General features: G+C 40.9%; 1 long non-coding RNA gene across 3 annotated transcripts in view; it reads left to right on the top strand.

Annotated features, from left to right (window-relative positions):
• The window catches only part of LOC110358391 (uncharacterized), an 86,091-nt gene extending 62,040 nt beyond the window's left edge, over positions 1 to 24,051 (top strand). For all 3 annotated transcript variants that reach the window (XR_010470302.1, XR_002412815.2, XR_010470301.1), the window contains 2 exons: positions 21,648 to 21,713; positions 23,420 to 24,051. This is a non-coding gene — a long non-coding RNA (uncharacterized LOC110358391). The remainder of the gene's footprint in view (positions 1 to 21,647; positions 21,714 to 23,419) is intronic.
• Positions 24,052 to 25,028: the final 977 nt, after the last annotated feature.

The raw sequence follows: 25,028 nt of genomic DNA, 5'->3' as shown, positions 1-25,028 counted from the left end.
ACATTCCACTGTGTCACTGGATATTATGCTCTACATTGGGGCAGGAGACCTGGCTACCGACATTGTTTTTGCAGTTTATGCTTCATGTATTCCTCCCCAGCAGTTCGAAAGGAAGCGGCGTAGGAACTTGTGCGATGTGCTTGCAGGCACACACAGGCAATGTGACTCATCAACAGACTCGGCCTGGGGAGACGGTGCCTGTTACAGCGTGAAGCCAGCCTGCTTCTTCACACAGCTCCGAAAGGCAGCTGGCTATGTCAAAAGGGCAGAGAATAAAGAGTGTAGTGTATAATGGAGACACAATTAAGCAAAGATAAAAAAAAAAAAAAAAGCTATAACATTTTTCATCCCTTTACTGAAAGTTCCCTCGGGTGGCATTTGCTGAAACGAATAGTTCTATGGCTTGTTGCTGTAAATAATGGCACACAGGTTTCACGATAGTGCTAGTTTTAAACATCTGAATGAACAGCTATATAACATCTACCTTGGCATGCACCAAGTTCACCAAAGGGTATGTCTTCATCACTTGGTAGCACTGAGGAAATGACATTTAAGGGTTATCTCTACGAACCTGTTCCTTCTCAAACCTCCAAATGTTTCAACTTCGTCTCGGATCTTGTACTAAACCCTAGCCAATGTGGAGAGAGTGGATAATGTCTTGCAAATTCATTAATATAGGCTCAGGAGCCTTGATATAGTTATGTTTCAGAGCATTTTAGAGGGAACCTGTTTTAGCACTGTCTGCATTTTGAAACTGGGAAGGCCAGTAATTTTTTGATGCCTCCATTCAGTTTCAGGCATATAACCTCAGAAAAGATGCTAAGCTTGGGCATTGACATGATTGTGTCTGATTGTCTAACAGGCAATATTGCAGTAAGCCCAGTAGTTTGATGGTGTTCTATTGTGTGGCTGTATATGTAGCTGTGAGTTGCTTTTACACCACTGGAAATCCACAGTTTCCACTCACCAATGGAACTTGGAAGAAATGGAGAAAAATACATTCCAAACATTTGAAAACAAATATGATGCTCTAATTTGACATTGCTTTAAACATTAAGATGAGTCTGAAATAAGCACAAGAGTCAGAAAGATATAAAGTTCGACATTTCTGATTTCACAGTAGTCAGATTTTTTGCATTTCTAGAGAAATAGCATTTCTACATCTACAAAGAAGGCAAATTAATAAAAGCAATTGACCTTATTATGTTATTAGTTACTACCTGTGCTGTTCTAGTTACCACAGCTGTATTCTCATGTCATGGGATGGCAAGGTCAAGTATTAAATACATCTTGTAGTGATGCCCAAGGTTATCACTGTTTGGTTATCTCTCAAGGTCATAATCTGTTTGTGATTCATCATGTAACAATACCAAGCAAAATAGGCTTTCTAAGCATATAAAAGGATAACATTAATACTAATAATTAATGACACTGCAGAACTAATCTCATGTTACCCACATTTTAATGTATCCATTAAAAAAAAAAAAAAAAGAAAAAAGTAACCAGCTTTCTCTTCAACTGAAAGGACAAGTGTCAGGCTGCTCTATTTCTGGACATACTAGAAAGTTTGCCAGCCCAGTGCCTTAGTGTGGTTAGTGGTCTTTAGTACTGGTCTTTATTACTGAGACTCACTAGAGAAAACCATTCAAAGTATCCAGAAATATTCTGTTGTGAGCTGCACCAAGGCTTGGTGCTACCACATCATAAAAAGCGTAAGTCAACTGCTAAGAGAAAATATTGCTCATGAATAGTTACTTGATATGACAAATGACAAGGCTGGAGACAGATTAGTCAACCAGTTCCAGTCATCACCTTGGTTTCTCCTTTTGACAATTTTCAGAGTGTTTCTGTGGTTATCTAAAATTATATTTTGTCCTCAAGTAATATTTGGTTGAGGCATGTATCCTTAAAGTTTTTTTTCTCCTTTTCTTCCCCAGAACATAGTTAATTTTCAGTCAGCGTTCACTATGGAGGACATACCCTTTGAATAAACCTATCTATCTTTCCTGTACTTCACAGTTTTTACTTCAGTTTTATCTTCCTTGAAGGATACCTTTTTTCACTATCTTCTTGTCAGTAGAACTGGAGAAAATTTACATTGACAAGAGCTGTAAAATTCCACTGGTAAGCAACTTAAACCTAGATGCTTTCCCTGGGGAGAGTGAAATGATGTGATTATACTGTATATTTGTGTACCCTTGTAATTTATCTCCTTTTATAGTCTTCTGAAATTCCCCCTAGTTCCCTTGAGATAACTTAATGTTACCCAGAGAGGAGCATGTCCCAGGCGCATCTGCATGTGGAATGTGACAATGACATGAAGATGAACATTGAGTTCAGTAAGTTGGGGCCTGGGAGTGACTCTAGGCCTCACAATCTTAGTATTTATTCCAGATTAATCTGTGTCGGTCCTATGTTGGTTGATTGCCTTCACAATGGAGTATAAGGAGGGGAGAGATTCCTGAACTTGCACGTTTTTTGAGGGTGTTAAGACAGTTCTGACAAAAGAAACGAAGATCTCTTTTACAAGAGGTAAAAGAAGTTTGAAGTCCTCAAAAGATTTGAAAGGACAGGTGCAGAAAGTTTTCATTGGGCAGGTATTTTCCTTTTAATAATTGTGTAATTCATTTAGGCAATTTATTAACGATGTGTTGGAAAGTGAGTCAGAAGTGGAATGATTTTCCTATTTTAAAAACAGCTTGTTTGACAGTTATTCATGCTGGGCTGGGTCTCCAGATGGTATAAATTGGCATAGCTCCATTTAATTTCAATGGATCTATGCCAATTTCCAGCAGCTGACAATCTTGTCCAGTAAGTCACTTTTGGTCTCATGACTTCGTTTCAGTGCCAGTAAGATCTAAAGAGTCAGCCTCTGGTTAATGAGCAAAAATTCTTAACTTCGCCACAATAAACCATTCTTTTTCAATTATCATCACAGAGTTGAGCAAGCATACGCATAATCTACTCTGAACAGACAACGCTTTTTACCTCCTTCTATCCTTCATTACTGATGGTGTTATATCTAAATGTCTGCCACTCCCCAGCAAGATACGAATGAGAAGAGGTCAACGCGATTAGTTTTTTATGATGACAGAGCTTCGTATGGTGAGTCTGCGAGTACAGAGCTTGCGAACTGTGCTCCCACTGGTAGATAAATGGGGAAGTACCAATGGAGTTACGCCATTTAGTCCGCGCGTGGATCTGGCCCATACAATGCATTTGCTTTAGGAACTCATCCAGCCAACACAGCAATACTTGCTCATATCAGCTATTAATTTATTTACCTTTAGATACTGGTTGTGTGGCAGAGATCTATCATCAAGATAATGCCATTCAGACCACAAATGTCAGACTCTTCTATGTTAAAAGCAGGACCCAGCATAACACTTTGGTATCTGAAATGAGATTTTGGGAGAGCAGAAGAGACAAAACACTTAACTGTGACCAATAAAATCACACCTAGACTTTTGAAACAATGCGTTTCCTCATTAAGACCTACTGCTGCTGAATGTGTGCTGGGTGACCCTGGTTGGCATCTAAGCATGCATCCAGCTGCTCCCTCACCCCTCTGAGTGGGATGGGGGAAGAAAATAGGAAAAAGAGGAACAAGAAAACTTGTGGGTCTCAATAAAGACACTGACTCAGGTATCAAGAAACAAAGATGACAAACATTCAAACACTTAGGGAAAGCACCTTTCCTCTCCCTAGTCTCCTGCCCTTGTTATCACCACAGGTTGCACTCAGTCCCTTTGGCGAGGCAATGGGTGGCACAGGACTTCAGGGTGAGGGTGTAGTGGTTTCTTTCTGCCACTCCTTGTTCCTTACACTTTTCTTCTGCTCCTCCTTCCTTCTTACTCTCTTCCTGTGTTCTGGTGTGGGTCCTCCATGGGCCACAGTCTGCTCAGGAAGAACCTGCTCTGGCATGAATCCTCCAGGGCCTGCAGTCTCTTTGGGGGACTGTTGTGGAGTTGTCCAGAGCTGGCTGTGACTGGCACAGGGCAGCTCCTGACCTTCTCCCATGGAGGTCACCCCTGCAACACTGCCTCCTTCTCCCCCCTGCTACCAAAACCTTGCCAAAGGCATCAAATACAGCCTATAACCTTTATTCTTAGCTGAGCAGAACACCCGAGACATAGGTCATTTTGTGGTAGGAATATCTCTCCAGATTTTATTTATGCACTTTGTTAAATCTCTGTAGCTTGGTATCTTAAGAGACAAGATATTGGGCTACTTATACCTTTGGTGTGACTCAGCATATTATGTTATGGTACTTAATGTCATGTTACCCTACTTTATTTCAGTAATCCACTGAAAATTAGGGTGAGTCCAGAGGTTTTGTAGCACCAAGCAGAGGAACACACAGCTGTCTCTGGAAGTGGAGTGGTAGTAGCTTCTCTGGGACCATGGGGGTTGCAGTGTTCAAACTGAGCAGCTTTAGGGTAAGGCTATGTCAACGCATAATTTTCATTTCTTAACACGAATGCTGGAATGAAAAAAAAAAAAAAAGCCTTAAAAATCTTTTGCCATCTTCATCTTCGTGATCAAAAATTGCCACCATTTCAATAACATTAATCTGCTCAGATATTAAGCCGTTGAATGAGTAGTTTTGATTTAATGAACTTCTCTCATCTAAGCTTATTTTCTACTCCTCTTCTAGCTTTAATAGCTAGCTGCTTAATATGGGAGCTGTTCCATTTCATTACCTTTCTCCTGTTTTTTTCTTGAGGTGGAACTAATGCAATGCAAATTGTGATGCCTGTCTTTGATTTTTCTATTAGGCAACTTAGGATTCCATACAGCCTGTGTTATTGAGTGCCGAGCTAGAAACATATTTGAATTTATGATGAAACCCTGGAGTTTGCAGTATCTCAAGTTTGGGGAATTTTTTACAGACAAGTAATGATATTCAATGATACTCAAATTTTTGATGGAGGAATTTCCTGCAAAGTATGTTACACACACATACATTTCAGCTCTGTTCTTTCCTACCTGAAGCAGTTCCATAGCAGCTGCCATTTAAGATTTCTGACATACAGCTAAGCACAGTATGAACTCAATGGGTCACTGAAGCTGCAATAGTGCAATGTGAACAAGTTCACAGACAATGTTGAACTGCTGGTTGGAGCTGGCAAAACCAAGCGTAGGAAATGGTTGTATGAGTTATATCACACTAGAATGGTGGGGAAGGTATATATTAACACACATTGGTGCCTGGAGAGCTAAAGTTACCTTAGCAATCAAAGCAATTTCATCTTTGAATAAAGAGGAGATAATTTTTGGATCAAGCTCTGCAACATGTGTGTATGCTCTTTTTAATATGTAGTCTGTGCAGGAGATGCTGAGAATTGCTAGTTTTGAAAACCATGGATGTGGTGTACATCTCAACTAACATTTCTGCTTTATTCTTCACTTTTATTTCACTATATAAAACTTGAAGCAATTTATTGAGCTGTTGTGTTCAATGTCCTGGTCAGTTATATCAAAAAGTTTCCCTTTCACCTCTATCTTAAAACTGGTGAGTTTCTTCATCCCAATATTTTGAAAGAGAGGATGTTCTACAGCCTCATTTTTCTGACCGTTAGAGATGTTCCTGAGTGACATTTTCAATGTACGCATAGCCAGCCTCTCTTCATTTACAAATCAGTTGTTCTTTTCATGCAGTAAGTTTAAGCTGTTTTCCCTTGAGAATTTTGCTTTCCTTCTTCTAGGAAGCAATATTAGCCCTTGCCTGCTTTTGCTAAGTGAGCCAAACTCTTCTTTGTCCAATCTGCAATATTGATGAACTTCCTAATAGTAGCAGAAGTGATCAGTGCAGTTCTATAGCCACATCTGGATTACCTAGAGCACCTCTGTTTCCTTCCAAAGAGCTGTCTGACATTTTTTGCAGCATGTTTTAATTTCCCTTGCTGACCTAGATCAGCTCAAAACTAGGCAATTCCTGACCTTTCCCTGCACTCTTCCTGCTGAGACACAGCTTGCTTTGCTGATTGATCCTTTTTCTTCCATTCTCTGCAGCCTTTTCCTAATAGGTTGTAGAGGAATGTATTCATCAATTCAGGTGTCCATACCCCTCCTAAAGGCTTCTTTCCTTTCTTGGTATCTTTGCCTGGATTAAAGTTTAAGCCTTCTTTACTAGAATGTTCCCCTCATCCCTATGCAGAGATGCCTGTGAGAAAATTACCAACTCACTGAAATGGGTAGCAGTTATCATTTTATTGGTCAGGAAAAGGAAACTCTAAGGAGGTTTGGAAATCCAGAAGAAACAAAACATGTATGGAATACAGGATTTTGCAACACAACAAAAAGCATTATTCCGGTTACAATTTCCGGGAAGTAAATTTTTGTCTTAGAGGCAAGGCCAGTAGGAAATCCTATACAAGTGTTAAACCATGAACATATTTGGTAACTATGCCTGAAAGGAAACCCTCAAGGCAAACTTGGCTTGTGAACACCCTATGAAATTGGAGAGAACCCCAAACAACCCTCGTGATTCAGGAAATATCAGAGGATACAGATGTTGCATGAATGAATTGGTCGAGTGCCTGGAAGGAAGATGAGCCTGATTCTTGAATGGGACAATCCTCTTCATTAGAAGAGAAATAATTATGATGGAAAGTCTGAAGAAAACATATGTGTTCTCAACCTGAGGCCAGGAAAGATTTTCTTTTTAAAATATATCTTGATTTAAAGGATCCTGCGACTGTATGTCAGTGGCATAACTGAGTTCTAGAAAACCTGACGGCAATTCTACAAGAAGAACTGAGATAGTCAAACTCATAATCTTACAGCAGTATCATAATGTTATTCTTTCTCAGAGAATACATGGAGGGTTTTTTCTAGGGTAAATTAATGGATAGCTTGGGAGAGCTGAATTTGTTTAATCATGGAATTATGATAGAGAGCATTGAATGTTTTCTTGTCATGAGAATGAAAAGAATGTGCAATATATGAATTTCGAAGGTAACAAGGTAAGGAGGGAGAGGAAAGGTATTTTCCTATTTGGATTATCTGTTTTTCCAGTCGTATTTCAACACTTAAGAGACAATCCAGATGCAACCTTTGACTCAGAAAGTCCATATACTGACTGATGTGGAAAGGATTTCTGTTCTGAAGCTGTTTGATTACTCTTTCTCTTGGTGTCCACTGCTGGCTATTCTCAGAAAATATTTGCCAAATTGACTCTTTGTCTGTCCAAGTACAGTTGTTCTGATACTGTGTTCTCAAAAGCGTGTGAGGATACATGTCTGCAGACTTGGTCTATGCGATAAACTATAACATCTCTTAGAAGGAGTATCTTCAGTATCTGCAGAAAGTGCTTCAGCTGAGCCATGAACTGGGGTGTTTATGGGTCCCAAACACCATGATTATGTTTCAGGAGTGGAACTTGCGAGGTGGGAATGTGGAAGCTGTTCTACAGGATCTAAGCCCGAGACTCAGACAACTTTTAAGGAACACTAGGTTAAGTTATTAGCAAAATACACTAAGGAGAGCTGGAAAAATGTGATATCTTCCAAGCTATAAAGGGACATGCAATGCTTTGTGATCTAGATTTTTCAGCTGAAGTTACAGGTCAAGTTGGTGGTTTGTCCTGAGAGCAGTTTTAATTAATTTTAAAGCAGTAAAATATACTATGGCAACGGGTGTAGGAATCTATGCCTGAGAGTAACTTTTGTGCAGGAGTGATTAGTTTGACAAGCTATGATTCATGCTGAAACTACTGGGAATACCTGGAGAAGTAACAGGTTGCTATCGTGAGCAAAGATTTTGAAGTTCTTATCTGCTGCCCCATGTCTTAGTACTTACCTGGCATTTTATAAGTCATTGGTGGTTTTACCACTGGTGAATAATGTGATCTACTCAAACTCATAGTGAGAAATTCTTGCCACTTCATTGTTGTGTCGATAAGTTGTGATTCAGATATCACATACTTATATATATTTGATCTAATTTAACACGTGTTTAGGACATCTGTTTAAAATAAGTTATTACCAAGGCATCCTGAGCTACAAAAACTAGGCTAGCAGTTTTGTTAACTTTTCACACATTCCATTATTTTAATGCTTTTTGAAAATCTGTCCAGGATTTCTGATCCATATTGATTGAAAAACACACTAACAACATAAGACAAAAAAACCTGCTGAAATTTGATCAAGGCAAAACACACAGCTCATCCTAAGCTCTAGAAAACTTCACACTGTGTTTTAAACCAGATTCTGAAGAGTGTTTTCCTTCCAACAGAACCACAGAGGTATCAGAGATGCTGCATACCTGACATGGAAGCCAGACACCAGATACCTAACTTCACCATCACTCTGAATCTCCAGACCAACTATGTCATTGGTGTTTCCCTTGAACTTGGAAAAAAGCTGGTTTTCAAAACCTGGCTTTGGTATGAAAATTATCCTATCTGATGCTTCCTGTTGAAAGAATATAATCAAGCCTGCCAATTTATACTACAGTGAAAAAATAAAGATTATTTGGGGTTCAAAACAGTGGAGACAAAACTACGGTTCATATGTTGATGTTTCCATGACTTTTGACCTTAACACCCAGTGACACCTCATGAGAAATGCCAGGGCAAAATTATAGTCCTAATCAAAATGCCTTTTTTTTTTTAGGAAGTTGCTAGAGGCAGGTTATTGTTTTTATCATGCAGGGCACATGTATTTGTACTAAACTATGACCAAGTGACCTATGTAGCATATAAAGCATGTTATAGGATACTCTACTCACTGATGATGCTGCAACAACATTACAGTGCTGTTTCCTTGGCAAGTGTGTGAAGTGGAGGTATGTTGCTGCGCAGAGAGATTTCAGACCCAGGTCTTTAAAGCTACGGAGACGCTTGGCTCTCATTAAAATAATCCTTGCCTTCAAAGGGCTTTAAGCCACCTGACTGCCTCTGAGAATTTGGACCCAAGTGCTCTATCAAAAGTCATAAAGGAAAGCAGATGCAAAGCAAGGGCCTCTTAAGTCACTGTTTTGTGCCCCAAGTAGCACTTACCTATTTGTTCAATACAAGACCACTCTACTCTTAGGAGTTCAGTCCCAACATCATGAAGGATTTGACAAGTAAGTTGTTCTATGGGAGCAAAGAGCTCTAAAAAAGACCAGAAATGGGCAAAAAAGCAGAGCATATGGGTAGATGTAAATTAATTTGCAAGGACAGGACTCTTAGTCATAAATCATGGGCCATTACAGTTTATCCATCTACTTCATTTTGAACCAGTTAACTTCTACTGTTATTACACAGAATAATATCCAGGAAAGAGAGAAAAAATCACAGCTCATTCTAGTTGTCATTTTTTCACCTCTACTTTTCCTGTTGAAAAGAGCAATAGAAGGTAACTTTTGTCTCATAAGTACAATCTGCCTGGTTTCAGTTTGCAGGCATTGGTTCTTATTCTGCCTTTCTCTGCTTAAGTGTTCTCTATCTGGTATTGTCTTCTCATGAAGACAGTCACCTCTTCTGTCCTGTATCAAGAATAGCGTGGTCAGCAGGACAAGGGAAGTGATCCTTCCCCTGTACTCTGTATTGGTGAGGCCACACCTGGAGTATTGTGTTCAGTTCTGGGCCCCTCAGTTCAGGAAAGACATTGAAGTGCTGGAGCGGGTCCAGAGAAGAGCAACAAGACTGGTGAAGGGACTTGAACATAAGACCTATGAGGAGAGGCTGAGGGAGCTGGGGTTGTTTAGTCTAGAGAAGAGGAGGCTTAGAGGTGACCTCATCACTCTCTAGAACTACCTGAAGGGAAGTTATAGCCAGGTGGGGACTGGTCTCTTCTCCCAGGCAGTTAGCAACAGGACAAGGGGGCATGGGCTTAAACTCTACCAGGGGAAATTTAGGCTGGATATTAGAAAGAAATTCTTTACAGAGAGAGTGGTCAGGCATTGGAATGGCCTGCCCAGGGAGGTAGTGGACTCGCCGTCCCTGGAGGTTTTTAAACTGAGTTTGGACATGGCACTTAGTGCCATGATCTAGTAAACGGACTAGAGTTGGACCAAGGGTTGGACTCGATGATCTCTGAGGTCTTTTCCAACCCAGTCGATTCTGTGATTCTGTAAATCACCCCTCAGTCTTCTTTTTGAGAAACTAAACAGTTTGATCCTGTTAAGACTCATACTGTAAGGCACTTTCTCCAGCCCTTGAATAATTTTTGTAGCTCTTTTCTATTCTGGAAATTACTTTCCTAAGGATCACTCTTCACCTCCTTACTTGTAATTGTTGTCCCATCCTTCTCCTCCTGTTCCTCCCAGGTTTTCTAGCTGCACCTCTGGTCACTAAATCACAAAAGCAGCTTCTGCAGCAGTGCTTCCTAACTTTGGCTTTGAGGTCCTTCCTAATCTTACTGCTGTCCATGTTATGGCCCCCAAATCTGCCAGACCAGGCTACAATCATTGTTGCTACATGACTCTTTTTTGCTCTTGACTATACGAGTGTGTCTTAAAACACAAACCAGATGGACCCTCCTGATGGCTCTGTATGCATCATTATCTTCCCTTTCTTCCATCAGTATCATCTACAAATGTTGCCATCAGTAGTTCTGTATTAGGTCTTGCCAAAATATTGCAGAAAATTTTGCCTGTCATCTACCCCTGTAGGAACCTTTATTCAATGATCAGCATTCACCTTCATTCACCACTTCTTAAGATTTTCTCTCCAGTAATCCTTTGTCCATTTATCGTCACTCTATCTGTATTAGCTTGGAAGAGATCTCTGGAGTTCTTCTGATCTAACCCCCACTCAAAACAAGGCCATCTTTAAAGTTAGTGCCAGCTATTGTGTACTGCTGCTCTTTAATGAGCGTGTTGTTCTAAGTCAAGCACATTATGGTCTATCCTATGTACTGAATTACCTTCACCCACCGAACAATGCTTCAGTGAGGATATGAACCCCAAAGTTCCTCCCATATTATTTTCAGTGTTTCTAAGGACCTGAAAAGCATTTGACAAACCTGTTTTCCACCGTCAAGTGGACTGACACTTATTGTATTTCCCATTAACTGAATCTCATAGCAACAAATAAACAGGAAACTATTTGGTGGGAAAATTTGCACTTGTCCAGAAACAAAGGAGTTTTTGCTCTGCATCATCCTTTGTCTGCTTGTCTCTTTTTTCCCCCTGGTATTTGTGATTTTTCTATTATTTTCTCAGCATTTCCTTCCCATGGTAACTCTTAATTTTCTTATCCTTTGTACTTCATTTGTGCTCTCTTCGGAGACATCAGGAGTGAACTGACTTCTATTCTCATATATAGTCTATTCTCATATATAGTCTACACTATGCATTAGCTCTACAGCTGTAAGTGTTGTATGTGTATACATGTAAACACATAATGGTGCATACTTCACTTTCTGTTTTTGAGAAGTGACACTTACTTTTGGTGACAAGCCCATCTACAGTCATTTTCATGATCAGAGTCCAAAGAAAGTCACAAAGTGAGAAGTGATGATGAAAAGGTTTGCTCCATATGTTTGGGTGTATTAATTTTGCACTCCATCCCACAAGCACTATTTCCAGATTTGAAGTTTTTCTTAAATACGTGTAACCTGAACTTGTGTTTAATAGATCAGTAGACAACCTCTATTGTGACTCACAGTGAAAGTCCAGAAAGCCAGAAGTATGTGGGGGCCCTGTAGAATTATACCTGCAGAAAAGCTCAAGACAGGGTCCTTCCTCTAGAAACAGGCTGTACCATATAGTTTAAAATAAGTTACAATGAGTGAAGTACAACAAAGTGGAAGAGAAGGTGTCGGAGAAGGAAGAGGAACCCATAATTCTATGGGGCAACTGGTCTGAAATCTTTAGCTATACCTGTACTGCTAAACTACACAGGACTAGGGCCCATACTCTGGCCAGAGCAGGTGGCACAGCATGGCTCACCTCTCCTCAGTTCCCTTCTTTCCAGCTGGGAACAGGTTGGTCTTGTCCATACTGTCTGGTGGGCACAGAACCAGTCTTCTAGTCCTACATTTTTGTCTTATTAAAGTATTAGTTAACCATCATTACATTTCCCCTCAGTGGCTGACCCAGGCACTAGGTTACCCTTACCCTGGAAATGCCAACTGGTAGCCCTCCTTTCAGTCTTGCAGCAATTAATGACAGATTTGTGACCCAGCTGAGGTGTGAACTTCTGTGACCATCTGATTTTTCAGAAATCTCTCAGGAGAGTGTACTTTTTGTAATGCATATTAAGGACACATTATTACCCTTGAATGTATTAAACAGGGTAATTTACACAAGTAAATATAGAACACATCCTATGCTATGTGTATTTTGTCCTTTCCAGCTCTGTTTCTAGTCTGCAATAAAGCATATACACACAAGAAAACACAATTGTGTGATTTGAATCCTTCCATGCATCCTTTTCTAAAAGACTTCTTCCTTTTGCTGTCCTCCCTATCTTCTTTCGTTCCAGATGATCAGTGAGAAAAAAAATAAAAAAAAAATTTTAAAAAAATATATATAATTGCCTGTTAAGTTAGGCAGCTGTAAATATCATTGTCTTCAGCAATATTCTTCAATTACGTTGTAAGAACTCAAAAAGAAGGATGGAGGTAGATGTGTTCAGAGAAGAGAGGCCAAAAAGATGACAAGCTGGAGTTCTTTGATGAAAGTTGTTGACCGTTGCAGATCCAATTTTCTTTCCAATCATGGTTGCAAATTTTGGCCTTTTTAAAGTGCTAGATCTGGACCATGCTATTCGCTTGATTCACGGAATATGGAAAAGCTTGAGTAGATTCCCATCAGATGTTTGTTATTGGTTTGGTTTTTTGTTTGTTTTGGATTTTGGCATTAAGGCAACTTGGTTAACATCCCATAGCTTTTCAGCAGTGTTGGTACAGAGTATTCTGGCTCCAGCTTGTGTCTTTAACTTTGCAACAGGGTCCCATAAGTTCTTACGGCCTTTTGAATATCTGGAGTAGGGACAAAAGCTTGTCATCATGGTACACCATGAAAGTAGCTGGCAGATTCTGTGCCTGGTAACAATCAGAAAAAAGAATAATTAGGCAGCTAAAGGGAAAAAAGTACTTGCTGCTCAGAAGTGGTAGACTTTATCCTTGTGGTTGTAGAGCAGAATTCCTATTAGCACAGCAGGGTGCGTTTATTACCTCTGAAAGCAAGAGCAGGCAAGTTTAGACTTGAATTTCTTTCATTTTACATAGGCCAGAGGCACAATATTACTGGAAGCTTTTTTAATGTTAGGTGTGCCACAAAGATGGGAGGCATGAGAAAGGGTGTGTTTTGGGAGACTGTAGCTGAGTTGGGTAAGGGCCATCGGTCAGCTTCTTTTGCACACCAAAAGTGCAACTGGCTTGTCGTACAGACCTATCGCCAGCTCTGGATGGAAGCTGCTAATAATTTGTTATTTTTCTCCTTCAGGCCCCTTTACAGCTTTAATTAAATTGTACTCGCACTCACAAGGTTTCGTTTCCTGGCATGTGCAGTTTTGTCTGTTCAAATTCTCTAATGCAAGTAGAAAAATTACAGGCCTGCCTTACCACACTTGTTAAGGCATGGGCCCAAAGCTCATCTCAGGCAAGTACTAGAAGTCAGTGCAACCACAGAAATCTTCAACACAGAGATGGATTTACCAATGGAGAAAGACAGGGAGGAAGAAAAAGGGGACTAAGGCGACATTAGTTTCTCTATCAGCACTGGGTCGCAAGATAAAGGAGTAATGGGCCACAAGAGGACCATCTACTACAATACCCTCAGTCTTCATGCAATCACATTCTATTCTACAGAGTTTCTAAAAACTTAACCTCTGTCAAAATACCTCTATCACTTATAGGAGCAATGCTGAGTTTCCATTTACATGGTCATTCAAGCCCTGGTTACACTGATAAAGCCTATAGGAATTAATTGGAGCAGAGTAAGGTGACCAAATCATTTACCTTTGGATGCACACAGAGCATCATCAGATTGTAATGAATTTCAGGAACTGGCAATCAAAGTATATTTGAGGTGAGTGACCTAGAAACAAACTCTATATCTCATTACTGTGAGCCATCCGGTATGGTTTACTTAGCGAGACAATTTGTGACCCACCCTGCTTTCTGAAACTGCCAAAATCTAATGTTTTTTAACACTGACCTGTGAAGTGTGTAACTGATACTTTAAAGAAGGACCATGACAAAAATAGCAGAGAAAGTTTTTAATTATATGGAATTATTCTTAACATGTACTAAATTTTCCATAACCTCAGACTTAGGACTCAGCATTTCTGATTTCAGTAATTTGCAGTCAGATAATACTATGTCTGTGGGCAGGAGGGATAAATTTAGATCTGAAATGAATGGCATACATTGTAATGAGGTGCAGACAAGGTAAGGGATCATCAGCAGTGAGTTATTTAGGTGGAGATGAACTGGAGGGCAATCCAGGAAAGATGAGGCAAAACACTGTATTTGAGGATAGATATTCCAGTCACCTTAGGAAATGACAAATAGGCATTCTCTTCCAGATAGTGTGAAAAATGACTGGTAAGCCATTTTCAAAGGATAATTGTGTAAGTGGCATAGAAAAGACAGAGCTAAATATGTGAGATTAACAAACCTGGCAGCTCCATGTTGAAGGAAGACAGTTGGCAAAGCAAGATATTTACATTGCAGATCTGCAAGAAGAGCTTAATAGAAAGACTATACAAATATTCTTCCAGATAGGATGAATATTTTTAAAGGTTTGTTAGTTTTTTTCTGGCTGCAGTAACAAAAAAGACTATTACGAATCAAATGGCCAGCACTCTAAAGAAAGAGACAGGTCAGTTTGGTTTATGAGATACCTGTCATGTTCTTGAGTGTGTGGGAAGTGACCAATCCATTGCAGGAGCCAGTGAAGATAAAATCTTAGATTTTGGTCATTTTTAGAAATAGATTTCAGATTCACTTGTTTTTCCTGCCTGTGTCTGATATAATACTCAATTTTCTCAATACTCAATCCTCATAATATGGCACATTGCCTGTATCGTATCGGGTGCCATTTATAATCTGGTCAAGAATCTATGTTGTCTGCTACCAGGTGAATTTTCAAGTAGTATGGAGGCAATAATTATTAATAAATCTAACCTAAAAGGTCATGTCAAAAATGTTTTTCTTGAGACAAGTAATAATTTGGCAACTTCTGGATCTGTAATGACTGTTGTCTCAGTTGAGTAAGAAACCTGAAAACTCAGCAGCAAACCTCCTTCTTCCTTCCACACCAGGTAGTGTCATAAGCTGACTTTCAGTATTGACACAGAAAGCGAAGAACCACCTATCAATTATCAAAAGGTTTCACCTCTGAGAGCTCATGCAAGAAGCACTCCAGGTGACTCTTAGATGATTCAACAGTTACCACTACCTAAGTCACGCATCCCACTGAGTGGGTGAGACTATGAACGTCTTTGTCTTTTGATACGCTGATTTGCTATCCTAAAACATTACCTTGTGGCACCCAGAGTTTTCAGAAATTCATGTGAAGAAAGAATGCGGCAGAAGGTTTGTGTGGGTCACAGGAGGACTTTGGAGATGTAAATGTGATATAGGAACAACAGGCATTAGCCAAATTGCAGAGGAAGTAGCTATGATCAAAACTAGCCTACACTGCTCAGGTTCTTTCCTTGTGCCATGAGATATATGTCAGAGCAAAAGAAAAGCTTGCTGAATTGCCTGCAGAGTACAAGAAATACACAGAACAGTCAGGGACGTGAAGCAGATGTGTTAAGTCTGTGTTAGAAATACTGGAAGAATAGTGAGCTTCACTGTGTAGGCTGTCCTTGTGCTTACTTCTGGGCTGATGTTACAAAACCTGTCTCCTATCAGCTGTCCTATCTGGAGTAGGAAATGGTCTTCCTATAAATGTCAGCAAGAGCAACATTGTTCCACGCATGAACTCCATCTACAAAAATGTGCTGCAGAGGATCCAGAGCTGGAAACTTCTGCTTAACATAAATTTGCTCTGTATTCATTGACTAAAAATGGGGAAAACCCCACAAATTGCAGTGAATATTATGAGCAAGAGTATCCTTCACCTGCCGCAGCAATATTTTCCATGAAAATGTAGCCAGTTTATTTTTGTGGGGTTTTTGTTTCTCATTTGTTGTTGTTTTTTGCTCTGCTTTGTTTTGTTTTATATATATGTGTATAAATATGATTTCGGGGGGGGGGGGGGGGGAGGGGAGGAGGAGTGGGTGGGGTGGTGGTGTAGTGCTGTTGGTCTGTTTTGCTAAAATTAACATTTATAATTCCTCCCATGCTTACCAGGCAGAGTTTGTGGCTCCACAGAGATTCCCATAGCCACAGGGTATGGTGTCTTTCAACTAAACTAAGCTTTCTACCTGTGAGGTTCCAACTCTTTCTCTAAACTTTGAGAATGCAACAAGATGTGTAGGTTTGTTTGTGTCCTTTTGTAACCATTTTGATGGTTTCTAAGTGCTAATAATTTGAAATATTATTGCTTTTCTCCATATAATTTGCCTGTAAAGTAACAGCTAAATATATCCTTTCTCACTAACGTACAGGGAAGGCTGCTGCTGCAAAAGATGTCAGCCCATGGAAGAGTTCTGGGATGACTTTCCTGCCTCACAGAGCATTTTGCATGTAGCCTATGTTTCATCATTTTTATGAGAGGCCAGGTGTGTAGGGAGAGGTAATAGCTTGTACTAACTGATTGATGTGCTAGAAAAAATGACACATTTCTAGGCACACATATCCTTGACTTTCGATGTGACTAATGAGTACTAGATGCAATACCAAAAGAAATGAGTGACCAAACATTGAAAGTTCAAAGCAAGGAATTTTAAAATTGATGTTTTTTTTGTCTTTATTCTGGAAATTTACTGTAATTACCTGGTTGGGGGGATACTACATGCATAGAGCCAAAAGTTGATTAATGTTAATTTTAGAGCAAACAGAGACAGGAAAGGCCAATGTGCTCCACAGCTAAAAATACACTTTCATTGAGGGAAGTGACAGCTGTGGATTTACAAGCCCCAAATTATTTGTGAATAATGATTAGCTGCCCTTGTATAATTAACTTGCTTCAGCAGTGGCTGATTGTCCTTAAAAGCACCAATTGGTGTTGACTTTCAGACCAGAGAAGCTAATCTAAGACCACCTGTAAACCAGGTGATCCTGCTTTCCCCATGAGGAGCAGCTGGCCAGCTTCTCTAGGACACAGGACTAGAATTGTGTGGTAAAGAAAGTCTATTTCAAAATAACCTTTGTAAAGTTGTCAACACTTATATTTGTGTCAGGGAAAACCCCCCAGATTAAGTTTTATTAGAGACGTATGAATTTCTCTCTGACAAAGTGTCCACTACTTTATTTCATGCTTTGCCTATATCCATTGTTCTGAAGGGTATAGTCTCATAAACACTGTACTACTGTTCACAGATATGAGACAGAGCTAAAAACTAGGATGGACTACTTCAGTCATCTGGTCTTCCATAATCTGGGGCATGTGATTTCACTGATGTATCCTGCACCACCTTCAGATTTTGCTGTTGAGTTAGAGCACTTCTCTTAGTCTGGTGTTTTCATATGAGGGAGAACAAACCATGCACTTCATTAGGATTCTTCCAAACCCCCTTATCTCCTCAAGGCGGTATGTATGATCAAATCAACTGCAGGCTCCTTTTGGTCAAATTAAATGCATGGGAGGAAAGTGTAGTCACTTGGGATGAGTTGTATCTTCTGCTGCCAGAACATGAGAATCATCTAGTCTAAGGCAGTTTTCTACAGTCCTCCTGCAGTCAATGAGTGAAGATGATTCATTCAGAAGACTCATCCAACTCATTTTAGACGCTTCTCTTAAAATGAGATGACTCATTCTCTGGAGACACCTATCTGCCTCCATAGCTTGCATTTCTATTTTGGACTAGGTACCTAGCTTTTGGTAGCTGAAATTCAGTGAGATGACTCTCATCATCACTGTTATCCAGAACTTTAGCTCTTCAGTGTTCCTTTCTCTAGTTTCATAATCCTTTTTGAAATATGTGTTCCAAAATTGAATAGAATTTGTAATTGCCTCTCTAGCACTAGAAAAAAATCTCGTAATATTGCTTTCCTACTTCTGCATAACCTTCCCCAGCTTATATACCCAAAGATAAAAGTAGATCCCTTCACCACATTATGCTAGAAGCTCATGTTCAGTTAAATACTGGCCAAGATTCCTGGGTCCGTGTTCCAGTCATTAGTCTCACAAAATGCTGGTGCGTTATATATTATCAATTTATACTGAGGCTGTAGCATGCAAAGATAAAAAAGGCTGCACTTCTGAAGAAGAAAGAGGGAGAGAGAAGGAAGCAGAGTGTGATTTTTAGATAAAAAGAATATAATTTACCTTCACCTTCCATTTAAAATGCACCACGCATTTTGTAAATTTCTCTGTCTAATACAAAACATGCCACACTTGAACACAGGTTAGAATATGTTTTAGAAATACATCTGATGTAACAGTTCCTAGTGCTCTTTGAATCAAGGAATACGTGAGGAACAAAAGTGTTTTTAGTCCTATTTTCAGGAATTAAATGACAGGCCCGGTGACTCAAACCAGCAACAGAATTAGAACTCATCCATACTGTTATTTTTTAGCATGTTATCTTTGCTGCTGGGAAAAGGCTGAGGTTTTTTGTCCCAGTTGTAGTCAAGTACGAGAAGTATGAACACCCAAGCAGATTCAGCAGGAGCAAGAGTCAGATGTGCTCCGCTTGCTTATTGTAAATACTGATATCCAGCTAGTCCTAAAACATATATGTGACACTAAAGCCTGGTTCCAGTTCTAATTTGAAAGCACATCTAGTTACTTTGCAGTAACTTGATTGCCTATATGAAATCTGTGAAGTTGGAACACTCGCTTTCATCTTGAAGCCAATGTTGTCTAAAACTTAATCACTTAGAGACAAAGAGCACTCATTCTAGCTTGTTATTCTGGCCTGTTCATAAATGTTTTGTTACAGAGAAATGGTTCCAGTTGTCATGTCCAAATCACCGGAGTGATAGAAAATAATGAAATCTGTGGCATTTATTGTGAGTATCTGGGCTGGGAAGCTCGATTAGGAAAGACAGGGCTACTTGCCTTCAGGCAGTCAAAATTTCAGCCCGATCTCTTTCCTCTGTTCCTCAAAGGAAGGAATTTGCATGCTTGCAGCTGCTCAGTTCACCATCAGCCTTGCGGCCCTTCAGTGCCCTCAGACATGAGCACAGTCCTCAAGACACAGTGTCAGGGAAATTGATGGAGAAAGGAAGGCAGTGGAATTGGAAAACGAATGACAAGCCTCTGTCTGCCAGACATCTTCAGGCAGAGACCTTTGCCTAGAATTGGGGTCCTGCTATTCGACTCTTCTGAGCCATGAAATTAGTTTTAGCATGCGTACTTTTGCTTCTGATTTTTTTTAACTGCTAGCCCCAGGAAGAACAGAGCGAGTATTTTAGATCGAGAACACTGGGCTCTTTCTTCCACATCTGTTTTTGCTACTGTCAGATGTCAGCCTTTGGAGCTGAAGTCACCTGGTTAATCATTCCTGCCTGGACAAATGCTCCCGGCTCCACTCGACTTGTTGGGGTGCAGGACATAAAGCAGAGAAATCAATTGGTTGAAACACCTGTGATATATGTTAGAGAAGTGATAAAGGCAAAAGCTGCTATTTCTGAAGTTCCATTGCTATGTTTGATTTTTCAATGAATTGTTTCCTCTGGGTCCGCATTCTCAAGTGCTGTACCCATATCTGTTGACACAGCATAGGCCACTGAGGTTTATGGATCAACATCTACAGCCTGACTCCAAGTTGCTGGCTGGGCCAGGGAGTACCAGCTTTGTTTTTTCAAATGGATGTGTAGCTGAGATTTGGATGAAAACCTTCTGCCTTTCACCCCTCTCAGACTCCTGTCCCCCCACCCAGGGAAGAGACTTGCAGGGGTTTTGCTCTCCCTAGGCTGAAGGAATGTCTTACGTGATAGAGATCTGGTCAAGACAAGTAAGGATTCAGCTGACTGAAAGGCTGGGGCAGTTTCCAATGATGAACTCATTCTGTCCAGATAAAATCATATTCCTAAACCACTTGCAGTTGCTTTCTGAGGCTGGTCATTCTTGGACTGTGTCTGCAAATAGCCTTTTCCTTAGGTTACTGAGCCCTAATTAGCAAATTCCTGTTCAGGATGGACATATGCAATGCTAGCACAGTAGACATTTATGTCCAGGCCTGAACTGCTAGCACATTTGCTGAGGCATTTTCTAAAGTTCTATCACACAGTCAGGGCTGGTCCTTGCTCTCCCAGCACTCCTTGGGAAGCCTGGCATGGATACTCACTTCCACCCTTCGCTGCCTGGGTGAGCCACCCACAACAACAGGAGGATGAGTGGGGCAAATTGCAGCTCTGTAGCTCATGGGTACGTAATATGGAAATAATGTGGGGTTTTTATGGTACAGTCACCTCATCTTTCCTGCTCCTTAAAGTAAAGCCCCAGGCTTTATTGAAATCCTCTCCTCAGCCTGTGTGTAAAAAAAAAAAAAACAAAGTCCAAAGAGCACATGGGATTTGTGTTGGCTGCAGCGAGTAGTCGGTAAGTGTACGGGACCTGAGCATCTGGGTGTCAGGCCCACACGGTGCACTCATTGTGCAGAAATGGTCTGGCTGGTGATACTTCATCTGTTTTCTTATCTCAGAATATCCTTCAGAGAAGGTAACACTGGAAGATAGAAAGTGCCAGGAGCAGTCTGCAGCACAGGGAGTCTGTTTTGTTTTGTTTTTTGATTCATATACAAATTAAAATTTTGGCATTAACCAGAGTTTGTGTGAATTTTTCTCCGTGGAGCGGACGTTAACCCCAATGGCTGCTGCCCCAACACCCAGACAAGGAGGATGCAGTTCAGCATCCTTACACAGTTCTGCTCTGGGTTTTCCTCCTGCCCTGTGAACCCAGCACAGCTGTTTGGGGAACATCTGGATCTGCCACACACTCTGTGGGGCAAGACCACCTACGGCAAGAGCCTGGGAAAGTAGCCAGGGCAACTACTCATGGCCTGTATAATAAATAACTAAATGGAGGGCCTTGGAACTCCTTTACTGCAACAGTGTCATACTCAAATGCCCAGCACTCTCCTGTACCACACCAGCATCTTCCTTACCTCCTTCTTCCTGCAGTGTCTTGCAGATACCACCTTCCAGGTTTTCCACAGTGAGCTACCTGTCTTAGAAGAGGGAATACAGAAGTGGATGTGTAGAAAGGACACAGGAACGGAGAAAACAGGAGCTTTGAGAGTGAGAGAAAAGTGTGGGTTAGTTATATGGGAACACTGATCAGTAGAGAGGTTCTCGGTCTCTGAGCTCAGAGGCACCCAGTTTGACTGGCACATTCCCCAGGATCAGCCTTGGGATGCGGTCCTTTCCCAGCCAAATCCCTTCCCATGTGTCAGACCCTCATGAAATGCACACAGGGAAAAACAAGCTGAGCACTCTGACTGAAATGTCAGCATAAATATTCAGAGGACCAGCCTGTCACTGAGGTGAGTTTTACCTTGCTCTGACTTACAGGAAACCTGGGGTATATTTTGTGTTTCAGTTGGTCATTTTGTCATTCCTCTTGTGGCCCACTGAGAGAAGTTTGTTGTTGCAAGACAAAATTTGTCTCATGCAAATAAATACCATGTCTTTTTCACCCTGTAGGTGCATATTGTTCTCTACCGACTATGAAGAAAGCCTATTTTGTTTTAGATATCTATAGCTGGCCAGGTGAGTTCTACCTTGTTAGGTTACTGATTTTTTCTGCAGATGTTTCTGAGGGGCTTTGATTGTTTAGGCTGTACTTTGGGAGGGAGCTGAGACTCCCTGAGATGAGAATTTGTAATTCTTATGGAAAACCATCCAGATAAAACACAAGTTCCCATTTACCTCCAAGAGCTAAACACTTATCTCAAATCTCCAACTATGGTCTGTCAGTGCTTTAAACGTTCACTCTCATTTACTGGGAATCTGATACTTGCCTCTTATAATCAGCCCTAGCTGCTCAGAGGAGGCCCTTTAGAAACACCATCACACTTCTGAACCAAAGGTACATTTCTGGGCTGTGAAAGGCACCAAGGGCTACAAGACAGAAACACTTGTAGGGCCCGCAAGACTGTACAGTGGCATTATGTAGTTAAGAGATAGAAGCCAAACGACAAGCCTAGCTAGTGAGTGTACAAATTAATTAACTCCTGGAGGAAGAGGGAATCATGATGGGGAATGCTGCTAGTTGGAGGGAACTGAGACTCGCTGCTACCTCATTAGACAGAGCAGATGTCAGCGATCTCTGGAGTGCCAAGAGAGATTAACCAAGAAGCAGCTCATGTCCTTCTCATTTCCTTCTGCAACCTGGAAGGGAAGTTATGCACATGGAGGGAGTTTGGTGTGGATGGACACTTCACTTTTGTTCCCAGGGAGAGGTTGGCAGAGAGAGGAGGTGGAGCTGAATGTGACAGGTTAGAGGAAGTCTGCAGTTAAAGATATCTAAAGGCAGAAGTGCAGAGTAGAAAACTAATGGGTGACCCAGAGATGGGGAAAAAGCAGGATTCTTCAGCATCATCTCATGACACACCATTGATCACTTATTTCTGAAAACTTAGGGGAAAAAAAGAGGTTAATTTTGTAAAAGCTGTCAATGAAAATTAAGAACTGTTTTAGGACAGACCATTGCATCTGGCAAGGAGACAGTTAAAGATGAGGAAGCTTGTACACAGGAGGAAGATTAAAATGAATGTGTAGCAGAGCATTTTTGGCATGGTATACATCCAGACAACATTCATTAAGAGGAGAAAAGATACAAAGTTGAGGTTTTAGATGAAGGAAATATTCTGCTAGGTAGTCAACACAAAGAATAATTAGAGACTGGACAGCAGGGATGTGAGAGGGAAAAAGTGTAAGAACTTTGGGGTGTGCAGATAGTTCTAATTGTTGGCATTTAACTCTCAAATAAGATGTAGTCTGGTTATTGGTTGTACACAAGGCTTACACCAAGATGTTGGAAGCTGTGTGAGCTGCAGATGGGACACATAGAAAGCTGCTATGGACACACACAACAAATCCATCTGAAAGCATTTTGCTAGCAGATTCTCTAATTTACACTACTCTTGAATAGCTGTGCATGTAAGCTGCCTTTCCTTCAGCCTGTCAAGTCCACAGCATCCACTTAAATGTCTGTGTATAATTGCTCTTGGATTTGTTGAGCTGAAGCCAGGCTAAATAGCCTTGTTTCTGAGAAAAGTTACTCACAGTCCTGCTCTTAGGCTGCTTATGACTTGGGTGGTTTGGCACTACAGGAAACACGACTTCTCATGTGTTACATCTGAAGTGTTTGTGGAGTTTCTTGGCTGAGACTGAGAGGTTTTATACGTGAAGAGGGGCATCATCTGGGCACGCACTGTGGCTATGTGTGCAAATGCATCTTTCTGTGTTCGCAGGCACGCGTACACAAGACGCCTTATGTAATTCTTCCCAGAACTCCACCGCTCATCTGCTCTGCACAGACATGACTGCACAGAGGCCTTTTATTGTGCTTTATAAATACGCGCCCTTGTTTTCTTATCCCTGTTGGTTTGGTTTCCAAGAACAGAATGGATAACAAACCTTCTATTCTCTCTTTTTCTTTTTTTTTTTTTTTTTTTTTTTCTTTTATTCCCCCCACTTCTTGGCTCTCTTGAGATTTCTGCTCCCACCCCCATCCTGCCCCCACCTCAGTTTTCCAAAGAATCTAAAGCATTTTTGTGGTTCTCCTGTAATGATGCCATGTCTAAAGCAGAGTGCCTGGTAGACCACAAGATATAATATACACATAACGGGTGCACGTGCTATAACAATCACAAAAACTTCAGTGACATTTAACTAAATTGAAGCAATTTTTCCCAAGCTGATGTCCTGTGTGAGCAACTTCTTCAGCTGAAATATCTTCAGTGTGGTCAAGCCAAGGACCATCCCAATGCTACGTGCTACATTGTAACCTACCCATAATGTTCGTGTTTCCTGCTGCTTCCCCAACAATTTGATGACCAACCCATTAATTGCTGTTCCAAAATAAATGTATCAAGATCATCAATTAAGGCTTCTTTTGTTTGTTTGTTTTTTTGTTTTCATTGTTATCTGAGAAATACAGATCCTATACTTCAAAAATGTAATAACATTGGAAGTTTCCATTAAGTAAGTAGTCTTTGCTGCCGTTTCATGTCACTTCTCCCTCAATGAAGAGATATTCATTTCAATATACAAGCACCTTCCCACCCACCCCCGCCACCCCCCCCGCCCCATAGTGGCAGAAAATGTGGGAAAATCGATAGACAGGGGCATAAAGTGAAAGAAAGACAAGTGATAGACCTGCTTAACAGTTACTGTCAGAACCAGGGGTGGGCTTAAGGTGGGCAACCCACCTCAGATGAAGTCTGATTTATTGCAGAAAAGGTGGTCAGAGGTGGTGCCTCAGATACACAAGAACTAGGCTTGGTCAGGTAGGAAGTACTATTTTTCTTAAATAAATCCTCAGTTTGCCAAATCTGCTCAGCAACTGCAGGATCCATGAACTTATAACTCCAGTGCCTGTTCATGGCTCAACCCTGCACTGAGTCCTTTTCTGGTACCTGAAGCACTTCCAGGCTTTGGTCTCCAAACAGCTTCTGATTCTTTGGGATGAGAGCAGTGTAGGGAGGACAACTGAGCCACAAGCTTGTTTCCAGGACACTGCAATGTATTTGGATCCTGCAAAGGTATGCCACCTAGTTCACAGATCCTCAAAGCCTGGATGTGCTACTTCAGTTCTTCCTCAGGCTGGTACCTCACAAACCACTGCATACAGCACGTGTCCGATGAGTCAGAGAAATTCTCTTGCACAGAAGGAACTTAAGTCCAGCTGTTGTGTGCTCCAGGGTGGTGTCTTAACAACAGCCGCTTACTTTTCCTTTCTCTTTTTGCTTAACAGGTTGTAACATGCTTTTGATTGTCCACAAAACTGGTTGCATCTGTGCCTATATAGTCCTTTTCCCTTGTCTTGTCAGTGTTCTGCCTTATAACCAGCCCTGGCTT

The sequence above is a fragment of the Columba livia genome, chromosome 1 (genome assembly GCF_036013475.1).
Source record: "Columba livia isolate bColLiv1 breed racing homer chromosome 1, bColLiv1.pat.W.v2, whole genome shotgun sequence".
Lineage (NCBI taxonomy): Eukaryota > Metazoa > Chordata > Aves > Columbiformes > Columbidae > Columba > Columba livia.
The sequence above is the reverse complement of the archived record's forward strand: the minus strand, read 5'-3'. Positions and strand labels throughout refer to the sequence as shown.